Here is a 12,575-nt window from a genome sequence, read left to right on the forward strand (position 1 = left end):
GAGGGTGGACTCCTGTGCAAAGATCATCTCCCCCATCCCTAACAATCAGAGGGCAAGATCAACATCAAAAGAATATATTAAAAAACAGAGAGAGAGATTGTCAGGTGTCAGTCAGAAGAGGCTCACTGAAGGGCTCAGAGAAGGGTAGTAGCTGAAGTCATGGAGTGATTGGAGGAAGAATTATGAAAAAAAAGCATTGCAACAGGGTCATGAAAGGGTCAGAGTGTGACGACCTGCAGAGAAATTAGGAGGAAGGAGAACAAGAGTAGAATATTCCAGAAGGCATGAGCCAGACACGTGGATTGTCAGATGGGTAGCAGGAGAGGAAGAAAGGAATCACAAAAAATAGCATCTGAAAAAAAAAATCCAAACCAATTATGGGAAGATTAATAGTGGATTAATAAAATTTTTTGAACAAGAAGTTTCTAGAATATTACTGTAGTGGTCGGGTGAAGTCAGGGACATAAAAGAAACAGGATCCTTTTCATTGATCTGTCCTTGGACATCAAGGAGATCAAACCAGCCAATCCTAAAAGAAATAAACCCTGAATATTCACTGGAAAAACTGATGTTGAAGCTGAAGCTCCAATACTTTGGCCACCTGATGCCAACAGCCAACACATATATAAAAGACCTTGATGCTGGGAAAGACTGAGGGCAGGAGGAGAAGGGGGCGACAGGATGAGATGGTTGGATGGCACCATTGACTCAATGGGCATGAGCTTGAGCAAATTCCAGGAGATAGTAAAGGACAGGGAAGCCTGGCATGCTAAAGTCCATGGGGTCACAAAGAGTTGAACATGAGTGAGCAACTGAACAACTCTCCAGAAACAATCTGACATTGAAACTTCTGACCAGGATGCTGTGTGCATTAAAAGATGACAGTGGATGTAACATCTGGCATGGATGAAAAGGATACAGGAGTCGTACAGAGCTAGGAGTTGACTAGCTCTGGAGGTCAGTTGACTTGGCCCAGACAGCCTGCCAGCGCCCCAGTACTTGCCACAGAGAAAGGTGGTCCCCATAGCTGTATGAATGAGGGATGAACAACCAGAGAAAGAGGAGACAATAGGATTCACTCATGAAACTTTCTTCGTGGTTTTCTTTACAAAAGTGTGGTCTCTAGGGGACTTCCCAGGAGGTCCAATGATTAAGACTTCTAATGCAGGAAGTGTAGGTTCGATCCCTGGTCAGGGAGCTAAGATCCTACATGCCTCTTGGCCAAAAAACCAAAACATAAAACAGAAGCAATGTTGTTGTAACAAATTCAATGAAGCCTTTTAAAATGGTATACATTAAAAACATTTTTTTTAAGTTCTTTTAAAATGGTCCATATCAAAGCATGCATGCTCAGTCATGTCCTACTCTTTATGACCCCATGGACTGTGGCCTGCCAGGCTCCTCTACCCATGGGATTCTCCAGACAAGAATACTGGAGTGAGTTGCCATTTCCTCCTCCAGGGGATCTTCCCAGACCAGGGACAGAACCATCATCTCCTGCATTGGCAGCTGGGTTCTTTACCACTGAGCCACCAGGGAAGCTTGACTGTAGCCTACTAGGCTGCTCTGAGAGATATAGACCAAAAGGCTTTGACAATGGCCTTCATTATCTTCATCCAGAAAATGTGATAGAAACCCCTGACCCCCTTTTTATTATTATTTTTTTTTGCCTCAAGGCTACAGCTTTACCCGCTGAAAGGGCATTCATGGCCAAGCCTGTGATGACAACATGGCTTTTCTTGGTTGCTCTCGAACATAATGAAGCAGAGAAGAAAAAAGCAGGCCTTTGGATTCCTAGCTTCACCAGTGGCTAATGAATCAAGCATGGCATCCCAGGATTCCATGGGTATTAATGAGCAGTATGTGCAGGATTTATGGGGGCATATGGTGGTGAGAAGGGACTCAGCTATGAACTGTTCCCCTGGAGTCGGGGCGCTGCATGCCCAACGGGGCAGTTGGGTGCCAAGGAACAGATGTCTTCCTGCCCTGGTTACTCACCTGGGTTCTGTAATGAAGGAGGTCCTGGCTGACAAGTTCCTCCAACACTTTTAAAACCACATTTCCTGTGAAAGTCTCTTAGAGGAGAAGTAAGTTAACGGAAAGCACAGTGAGGGGCCAGGATCAGGTTGCCTCGGGAAAATATATTCAAATTCACTCAAGACTATAGACCCGGCTGATGTAGCTATTCTGACATGACGTGGTAAACTTAGAGGGAGTTTTTCACTTCTTTCACATGCCTTGTCCCTATAGCAGGGGTGATGTTCCCCCGAGCCCACACAAGAGAGGCCCCCCAGACCTCACTAAGAGGGGAACTGTTTCGTCCTGAGTGATGTGAATATCAGCGACAGCTGCCATTTATCAAGTACCCATCACTCGCCAAGCCCTGCTCTCAGAACCTGATGCACACAACTTTACAGAATCTTTACAAGGATTCTAAGGATCTGATGTCATTGATATCTCCATTAACATAGGAAAGAGAAGCAAATTAAAAGCACCATCATCTGACTCTGTGCTCTTTGGAAACCCAGATGGAATACCCTCTGGGCTCTGGTATTCCAGATGTAGGTCTGGGGAGCTGAAATGTGATGAAGCTGAACATACTATCAAAGAGGTCTCATACTCTTTGAGACCCCAGGGATCTTGTCCAGCTTTCTTTCTAAGCCCCATTTCTCCATTTGACCCCTTGAGCTCATGCCCTGAGGTCTACAACAGGGATGCAGACAGAGTCATCGTGTGCAGCAGCTTTGGCCAATTGGTAGCAGGTTCTCTAAGCATGTGCCTGGGGAGGATTTTCCAGGGATCCAGGGTTCGATACATCATTGCACTATGAACAGAGAATGGCATCTTCTGTGAGTGTGGGAGGCAGTGGACAACACAAGGGAGCCAGGTAACATCCATTCCCCCACAGTGGTGCCATTGGGCCTCCACTGACCCTCAGTAGAGACCTGGAACAATAAACCGGCTCATTAACTCCGGCGCTCTGAGACGCTGCTCTGTGGCAGCACTGTGCTGTCTCGCACCTTCACATCGCCAGCAACAATCCCATCCATCCTGGGAGGCTCAGGTCAGACATACTCCCCTGAAAGATGGTCCACGGTGATGAGGCTGGAGACTCAGAGAGGAGTTTTGCCAAATACTGGCCCTTGGTCAGAAGTAATTTACTTGAATCTCCACGTAAAATAAGACAGACTGTCCCATAAGTAAGCGCCAGTGAATGCCAGCAACAGATCCTGTATTGTATGAAATGGGTGCCGTTTGTTACATACAATATAAAACACAAACAAAATCTATTTTATTTTTTAACAGGAATAACATGGAACAGAAAGCGGCCAACAAAGTACATACAAACAGATGGTTTTAAACTCTTTAAATCTCTATCACAGAAGACATACACATTTCATGTTACCAGAAAGAGACAGGAAACCTGGTATAGTGATGCAACTTAATAAATATATTTAAAATGGGATTTTCCAGTTTTAAGCTTAATTTTATTTATTCATTTTTTTGCCATTCCCAGAAGCATTCAGGATCTTAGTTCCCTGACCAGGGATCAAACTCGTGCCCCTTGTAGTGGAAAGATGGATTCCTAACCACTGGACCATCAAGGAAGTCCCTTAAGCTTAAAATTTCAATTTATTATTATTGCCTATAATATTCTTTTTTTAACTTTATCACATCAAATGTACACTTAATACATTAAATGTAATTAACACATTAAACATTAGTGTCTAGTTTAAATTACCAGAGTAGATAAGTTAAAGAATTAAGAAAATTCTCAGAGAAACATTTTGAATAAAAGACCTCAGCAGCTTTGTAAGAACTAATCAAAAATTATGGACTGAAAACAGAAGAAAAATTGTATTTGCTCAGAGAAAAAGAAAAGGTCAATTGTCTCAGATGAAGCAAAATTTGCAATACTGAAAAGAAAATTCAAAGCACATAAAAGCTACCTTTTCGATGATTTAGTTATAGAAAAATATTTTTAAGGATCTTTGAAAGGTTTTTTTTTCTTTGTTAATGGTCATCAAATACAACCAAACAACTTGGAACTTCAAATAGAGTGCCCTCTTAATAGCATATATGTAAATATAATTTCTACTCCAACAAATATGAGAAAATAAATTACATTGAATCAACATCCACTACCACCAATGGTCTCCTTTCAGTTGCCTTTGCAATCCAGGGGGAATAAAGTAAATAAACATGTGCCATCGGCTTTAATAAAACCCAACCATCAAGGCAAACGATTAATTTGCTTGTTTTTTATGAACCTTGATACATTTACAAAAATCCCTAGGAAGCCTAGACGTACCCTTGAAAAATTACAACTTTTTATTTCAGAAAAGGCAGAGAAGCTAAAACTCTTTAACCAATTTGATAGATATATAAAATGCTAATAGTTCTAGTCTGTAAAGCCGGGAGCCTTGTAAAGTTTTATTTCATAGCACATAAGTCCTATTTCATGGTAAATATCTTCATTTTATAGAAGTGCTACTAAAGAGCACTTGCGTCATGTTGAGGTTTTGCAATTGTAATCATGAATTAATTCCATGACCTCAAAACAGTCTGATAAATACAACTTCTCAGTTTGATTAACCTAGTTTATATTTGGAGAAGTTGAACAATACCCTTGCCAGTATATGAGTTATCTTCTCTCATCAGGCTTTTTTTCCCTAAAGTTATCACTTGAAAAATCAATATATTCTAAACTTGCAAACCATCATCTTTCTTCCTCTCCTTTTTTTCCCTTTTGACCACAGTGTGCAGTAAGTAGGATCTTACCTCCCTGACCAGGGATCAAACCAGAGACCCCTGCATTAAAAGCGCAAAGTCTTAACCACTGGACCCCTAAGTAAGTCCCTTCCGCTTCTAATAAAAACAGGAAATGTGAACTTATGTTGTCTCCATACCTGATGATTACAGAAGTGGGATGTGGTATACACTGGTATTAAGTCTGCTCAATCCCTGTGCCAGTGACAAGAATTCTTAAAATAAAGACAATATTCTGCCATGTGGTTGCAAAGGTCTTAGAAAGGATGTGCCACTGAACTTAGGGGCTCCAAGGAATAGTCTGTGATGAACATGGAAAGATCCACCTTCAGGGGTGCTGATGAAAAAAAAGTTAATATTTGGCATCAAAAGGCTTGAGCAAACTTTAACATGGACACAATTAAAATGTGTCATCATTAGGGTTCACCAAGCCATCCTATTTTCAAGTTTGACAAAAACAAGTGTTTATCCTTACTGAGAGCTTATGGGAACATTTAAGACCATCTCACCTACTCTCTGAGGAGCCAGGTGAGCCTCTAAGAACTTTAAGGATTTATGGAAAGTCACAAGAGAGAATGGGGACATGAGGCCATGGGGGCTGCTCCTTGTGGCTTCTGACAGCCCTTCTCTGGCGAGACCCATGGTCCCTCCACCACGTAACTCTGAGGGTTTGCTTCCTGCTGGATGATTTAGAGTCAGCAAGCCTAGGTGGACTCCCCGCTGCCCACGATTTGTTTCTGCAAAATAGGGGGTTGTGACTGTGGACTCTCAAACACGAACTCCGTCAGTGGGTTTATGCTACTCCTCTCTCCCTCCATCTCTGCTTCGAGAACTTCAGGATTCAGAAGTTTCCAGTGTGTGTTTGAGCAGCCTTCTAATTTCAGGGTGAAATAATCTTAAAATGGAGAGCAGTTATCCCAAGTTGCATAATCTGTGTGGAGAGGCCAGGAAACGCATAGGGAGATAGGGATATACCTGTGTAAAATTATTCATACAAACAGTCATGTCCTAAAAGATAGAGAGGGAGTCTGTAAGGCTTCTAAACAATAGCTACTAGAAACGCTGAAACTTACATAGTATTTGCTATGTGCCAGGCACTGGGCTTCCCTGGTGGCTCAGATAGTAAAGAATCCACATGCAATGTGAGAGACCTGAGATCAATCCCTGGTTTAGGAAGATCCCCTGGAGAAGGGATGGCAACCCACTCCAGCATTCTTGCCTGAAGAATTCCATGGGCTGAGGAGCCTGGTGGGCTACAGTCCATGGGGTTGCAAAGAGTCGGACACGACTGAGTGACTGGGCACACACGCACTATGAGGTGCCATGAGGAGCCAAATTTACAGAGACAGAGAGTAGAACAGAGGCTACCTGGGGTGAGGGAGGGGAGACGGGGAGTTATTGTGTAGAGTTTTAGGTTTAGAGTTTCTGTCTGGGAGGATGACTTTCTGGAGATGGATGGTGGTGATGCTTGCCCAACAACATTATGAATATGTTTAATGACACCAGATTATACACTTCATGGCTTAAGATGGTAGATTTTAAGTGTATTTTATCAAAGAATTTTTTAAAGATCCCTTTTTAAAAAGAGAGTTCCAAAGATCCCTTGGAAACTAAGTAAATTCCGAAGAAATTTAAGCCAAGTGGATTCAACTATTAAGACCTTAGATGTCAGGACATGAAATAATAGATATTGTCTTTTTGGGTCACTCGATAGTGATCCTTGGGCAAGCAAGAGGCACGAAGCAGAGTCCTCATTTCTAAAAGGTTATCAGTGGTGATTCTCTCAGCAGTAAAGGATTCACAGAATGAGGTTCTATCTCTTTCTCAAGCAGGGAATGGATGGTGCAGTTGGTAGAAAAAGTCAGAGTAAAAAATCCACAGAAAATAGCATATGTCAGTGGAAAAACATGGTCTGTCTGGACCAGATCAAAGTGATGATGGAGGCAATGATTAACACAAGAATGAATAAGTTTCTTCATAGCTATATTTTACTGTTCAAGGTGGGAGGTAGTCTGTAAATTAAAGGGCCAAAAATGGATGGATTAAGAAAGTCTCAGTTTAGAAACTGTTATTAAGGACTTTATTTAAACAGATTTTTTTTTTCCCCAGAATCCAGAAAAGATATGGCCATAGAGTCAAGGATTGAGAACACCAGGGCAGCAGGAAAAAATGGGAAGTAACTCACAGTTCAAGGGTAGTCGTGGCTCCTCTGACACTGACACATGTGGCCAAGCAAGAGAGGAAGGAAATGTCTGGTGGCCAAGCTAGCACTGATTCTTATTAATAAAAGCAAATTTCAGCCACAATTTTTAAAAAATGTTTGGTGAGTTGGACAAATGATTGAACAGATATAGAAACTGTATTTTATTTTTTATTATTTTTTGACAGTGCTGCACAGCATGTGGGATCTAAGTTCCCTAGCCAGGGATTGAACCCATGCCCCTTGCAGTGGTAGCCCAGAGTTTTAACCCCTGGACTTTCAAGAAGTCCAATTGGTGACAGTCTTCAGTGGACTATGGCAAATAGTTAAAGTGATGGAAATGATAATCATTTTAAGAGACAGAAGAAAAATCGTTGTGACAGCCCCAGCCATAAAATGCTTCCAGACATTTCAGTTGGAATAAACTTGACAGTACAGTTTATCCTGTGCATTTAAAGAGAAAATGAGAAAAATTGAGGTTTAGTGGTACTGAATGATTCATGCAAGATTTCATCCTTTCTGGTCAAATCAAAACTATTCACAAAATTATCCACAAGTCCTGGGGTTTCATCATGAAGGCACAGAAAGAGCTGATGAATTGGAACATCATTAAAAAAAATAGAGAGAGAGGAAGAAGATAGGGTTAAGAAAATGGATGGATTGGACAAACCATCGATTCCTTTCATGGTCTATTTAAGAAGGAAGTGTTCCCTAGAGAAGGAAATGGCAACCCACTCCAGTATTCTTGGCTGGGAAACCCCGTGGACAGAGGAGCCTGGTGGCTTAAGTAAATCTAATGAATCTAATGAAGTGTTAGTTAAATCTAATGAATGTATAATCCTATTATTTATCAGTATGGCTATATCTATGACCTGAAGCAATGAATGGGGGAAAATTTAAATAATGTAGGAAATGAGAAAGACTGGTTAGAAAGGTGATAAAGAGTCAGACAAAGGTGGGCAGCACAGTTTTAGACACACAGCAGACATCATGGTAACAATACTAGAAAAAAAGCTGGTGGTAGTGGTTTAGTCATGCAGTCATGTCTGACTCTTTGCGACCCCATGGACTGTAGCCCAGCAGGCTCCTCTTTCCATGGAATTTTCCAGGCAGGAATACTGAAGTGGGTTGCTATCTCCTTCTCCAGGGGATCTTCCCAACCTAGGGATTGAACCCTGAGTCTCCTGCATTGCAGGCAGATTCTTTATCAATCCACCAGGGAAGCCCAGAGAACAATTAAAATGATGATGATAAAGCTGGAGAAACTAGAGTGAGAGTCAGTTAAATAATGAAGGTGTCATTGGAACAAACTGGCCTGAAAAAGCAGGGAAGAGACTGCTGAGAGAGCTAAGGACACACGCTGAACGACTGATGAGGGAGACGGACTCTGGACATTTTGATCACTTGCGAGATTTGCAACTTGAGTTAGGAGACAGGATGAGGCTGGTCAAAAGAGATCTGCTTCCAATTTTTCTGTGTATTCATTATATATGGCTCAGGCTAGTCGAGTTTTCCGTTCTGTTGATACAGAACTTTTTATTAATGGCCTCATCAAATAGCAGGGGCCAAACAGTCTGAAGAGGAGCTCATTATTTACAGCTGGGTGGAGGAAGAGCTGGATGTGTTGAGTACAGAATAATTTTACAGTTGAAAGCCGAGGCTGCTTGGTGCTTTTGCATCTTTGTGGATAAGAAGGGATAAGAAAGCTGCATCCTCAAGAAAGGTTTCGATGCCAGATGCTTGGATACTGGAGGGAAGGGTGTTTTTCTCTAAAAAGAACTTTTCCTAAAATGAAAAGTGTTAGTTACTCAGTCGTGTCTGACTCTTTGCAACCCTGCCAGGCTCCTCAGTCCATGGGATTCCCCAGGCAAGAATACTGGAGTGGGTTGCCATGCCCTCCTGCAGGAGATCTTCCCGACCCAGGTATCGAACCCATGACTCCTGCATTGCAAGCAGATTCTTTACTGTCTTAGCCACCATGGAAGCCCAAAATGAAAAGACACATTCTAATAAAAGTTGAAGAGTATCAGAGAAGGCAGAATAAAGGCCAAGTTTAGAAATAAAAAATAACATGATTTTGGGGCCAGGTGGTTACCAAAAGCAAAAAGTAACAGTAAAGAGTCTCAGTGAAAACAAAGGAATGAATCTAAAAAAAATAAGGATGAAAGATAACTTTTGGTATAGGATTTAGATATAATAAAATGTTGAGGGGTAAGAGGTCACCTAGAAGAGAAATGATATGGAAGCAAGAAGGGCGGGGGGAGAAAAGGGTGCAAAGATATTTGTAAGTTATTCAGTTGATGGGACATGTGGAGTTTGTTGGAAATGCTGAAGAGCTATAACAGACTAAACTTTTTTTTTTTTTTAATTTAGAAATGAAAGAAACTATTCAGACCTAACTACAGTATAAATATGCTTTGAATCATTCTATATAAAGGTAAGTTATTATTATTCTAGAATATTTACTGGGAGTCTTTGTGACAAAGAACAATTGATCTGAGCTTTAAAGGGTAAAATCAAGTGGTCTGAAATAAGAACTAGGTTTGGCTCTAGAGATATCAGTTGAGGTAACTCATCAAGAACTCTTGTTCCCTCTGAAAAACTGCAGGGAAACGACCGTCAAGTTTTCTCACTTCCTACTGTTCCTCGGTTGACCAGCTGTTGCAGGCTTGAAATAAAGAAATCCGAGCTTAGATAAGGATTTGTGGGAAAACAGGTGGGAGAAACATGCCTCTGCCCAGACCAGAGGCAGATGACCTTTCAGGAGTGGAATGCCAAGTCGCTGACCCTGGCCCTTGAGGTCAAGGATGAAGGGTGGGGCCCTGGAGGCCTGGGAAGTGTCCTTCCGAGAACATCTCCAGCTCCCGTCAAAGGCGTGCCCCCAACTTTCACCTCTGTTTCATCCATCTTCCTGTGGGCCCTGGTTTTCCTAATGTAAATACCACTGGGGAAATGGAAATCCATCTGACCTTCATCTCTGCTGGTGTCTATGTCAGATAAACAGACCGCTTTCCCTAGAGCTGAAGCTGAGAGCAGCCGCCTTAGGGGGACTGCAAGTATCTGAAGTGTGGGGTGGACAGCACGTAGCACGGCGCCTTTGAAGAGCGGGTAGAACTTAGACCAGTAGGTGAAGCCCATGAGGACACCAGGGATCCGTGGACACAGGTAGGTGAAGGCGGAGAGAAGGTACTTGGAAAGTGGACGGGAGCAGGGAGCTTGGAGGTAAGAGGGGAAAACCTACATCACTTCTCTTTGCAATGAAAAGAAGCCCCCGAGGATGATAAATACTCGATGTTTACTACAAGAAACATGTGGACCATAGTTTAACAATGTGTGGACTAGACAGCAACCTTGACGCCTCTGAGAAATTAGGAAGCTAGAAATCTAGCCTCCTCACATACCAGCCAGCCAGAGCTAGACCGTTTCATCCTGTCTGACCCTTTGTACCTAAAAGATCAGACCCAGGATGATGGGAATGAAAAGGGCTCAGAGCAGAATGTATGATCCCTCTTTCTTATTACCTTTGGACAGTGGAATTAGAGGAGAGTTAAGATGTTGAGCATATAGCTATTAAGAGAACACAGCCAACAGTTGGAAATTTAACTGGAAAATTAGGGTTATAGCCTGAAATAGACTCACTAAATATCTTAAATGTCCCACAATGGATTCCTATATTAGAAGCTATTTCTATTTTCAGCTTTATTTCCTCCTGACTTAATACAAATCCATTATTTTATTACTCTGTATTTGAGGTTGCACTGCTTTATAATTTTCCCCAATTCATTTTTTTTTTTAAGTTTTAAAGGTTCCAAAATTTCATGATGTGACAAACAGGTGTGTGCTTTTCCTCTCCACTGTTCTTACCTGTGTAGCTGAGACTCTGAATGCAAATCTGTTTTCACATTGATGAAGATATTTCAAGGACCATAAACTCCACGTAACACTGATGCTTCTTGATGTTTGGGTTTTCAAAGTCCCATTCTTCCACACAAGCATAGGTGGGGGTTTTATTTCTATGCTAAGACACATTTTTTAAGATTTTTTTCTGATGTGGACCATTCTTTAAAGTCTTTATTGAATTTGCTACAATATTGCTTGTTTTATGTTTTGGGTTTTTGGCCACGAGGCATGTGGGATCTTAGCTCCCCGGTTAGGGATTGAACCCAAATCCCCAACATTGGAAGATGAATTCTTTAAAAAAAATTTTTTTTTATTTTTTATTTGGCTGCATTGTTTGTTAGCTGTGGTGCTCAGGCTTAGTTGCCCTGTGGCATGTGCAATCTTACTTCTCCCCACCAGGTACTGAATCATGTCCCCTGCATTGGAAGGTGGATCCTTAACTATTGGACCACCACGGAAGTCCCAGAAGGTGAATTCTTAACCAATGGACTGCCGGAAAGTTCCTACACTAAGACTTTCACTGGGGTGAAAAACTCCATATTCTCCTAATTTGGGGAACCGTACCTTCTCTTTGATTCTATGGTGAACACATCAAAGACCTGGTAGAAAATGTAGCAGTAAGAATTCATCTTCCTCTGCTATTACTCATCCACTAGGGGTCAATTATAAACCACCACAGGTCCATCTGAATTTAGCAGATTGACAGAAGCCTAGGCATTGACCTCTATTTCCTGACACTTGGTTGCATCAGGTGACAAGAAATACTGTCAAGGCACTCTCGTGGAGGAGGACTGAAGCTGTAAGCCTTGAACTTGAGAAATACTCTAGAAATGTTTAATGATATTTTTTCATGTGAAGCTGTTTCCACTTCTCAGAAATGCAGCCATCCGTTTGTTACAAGCTGCTTCTGTGTCTCAGTTGTAAAAACCCAGCTCAGTAAAGTTTCTCTTTAGTACTTCTCTTGACAAGGCACACCCTTAAACTCTGATCTGCTTACTATAATGGAGTCATTTATAGAGTGAGAGAGAGAAATGTTTTCAAGAGAAAACCTAGAGTGCTGAGTGAAAGAATTACCAGTCAAGCACTAATTAGAATCTGTCTTTTTAGATCTGGTTTGGACACACACTAGCTGTAACTGGTTTACTTCTTCAGCTGGGAACCATCATTGGAACATCATTGGACATTTTGGGTGTGATGATTCTTTGTGATGAAGGCTCTCATGTACATTATTAGATATTTGGCAGCGTCCCTGGCACTGATTCACTAGGAGTACCCTATACCCTACCATGCTTATTTAGAACCCCGAAATATCTCCAGACATCACTTGGGATGAAAAATTGTTTTGAGAACCACTGTCTTCAACCTTAGTTTTCTTATCTGTACAGTGACGGAATGTGAGTGGAAATAGGTGTTGATTTAAGGAGAAAAGATGCCTTTATGGGTAATCTGCTACATTCATATAAACTATTATATTATTGATTTACAGGCAGATTTTATTTATTCACATATTAAATGCTGTTTATCTTCATAGGTATCAGATTTGGCAGATCTCAGCTGCCAGGATAAAAGTGTTTGGAAGAAACTTATCCTCTTTACCAGCCAGCTTCCCTGGTGGCTCAGACGGTAAAGTATCTGCCTTCAACACAGAAGACCTGGGTTCAATCCCTGGGTTGGGAAGATCCCCTGGAGAAGGAAATGGCAACCC

The sequence above is a fragment of the Budorcas taxicolor genome, chromosome 19 (genome assembly GCF_023091745.1).
Source record: "Budorcas taxicolor isolate Tak-1 chromosome 19, Takin1.1, whole genome shotgun sequence".
Taxonomy (NCBI): domain Eukaryota; kingdom Metazoa; phylum Chordata; class Mammalia; order Artiodactyla; family Bovidae; genus Budorcas; species Budorcas taxicolor.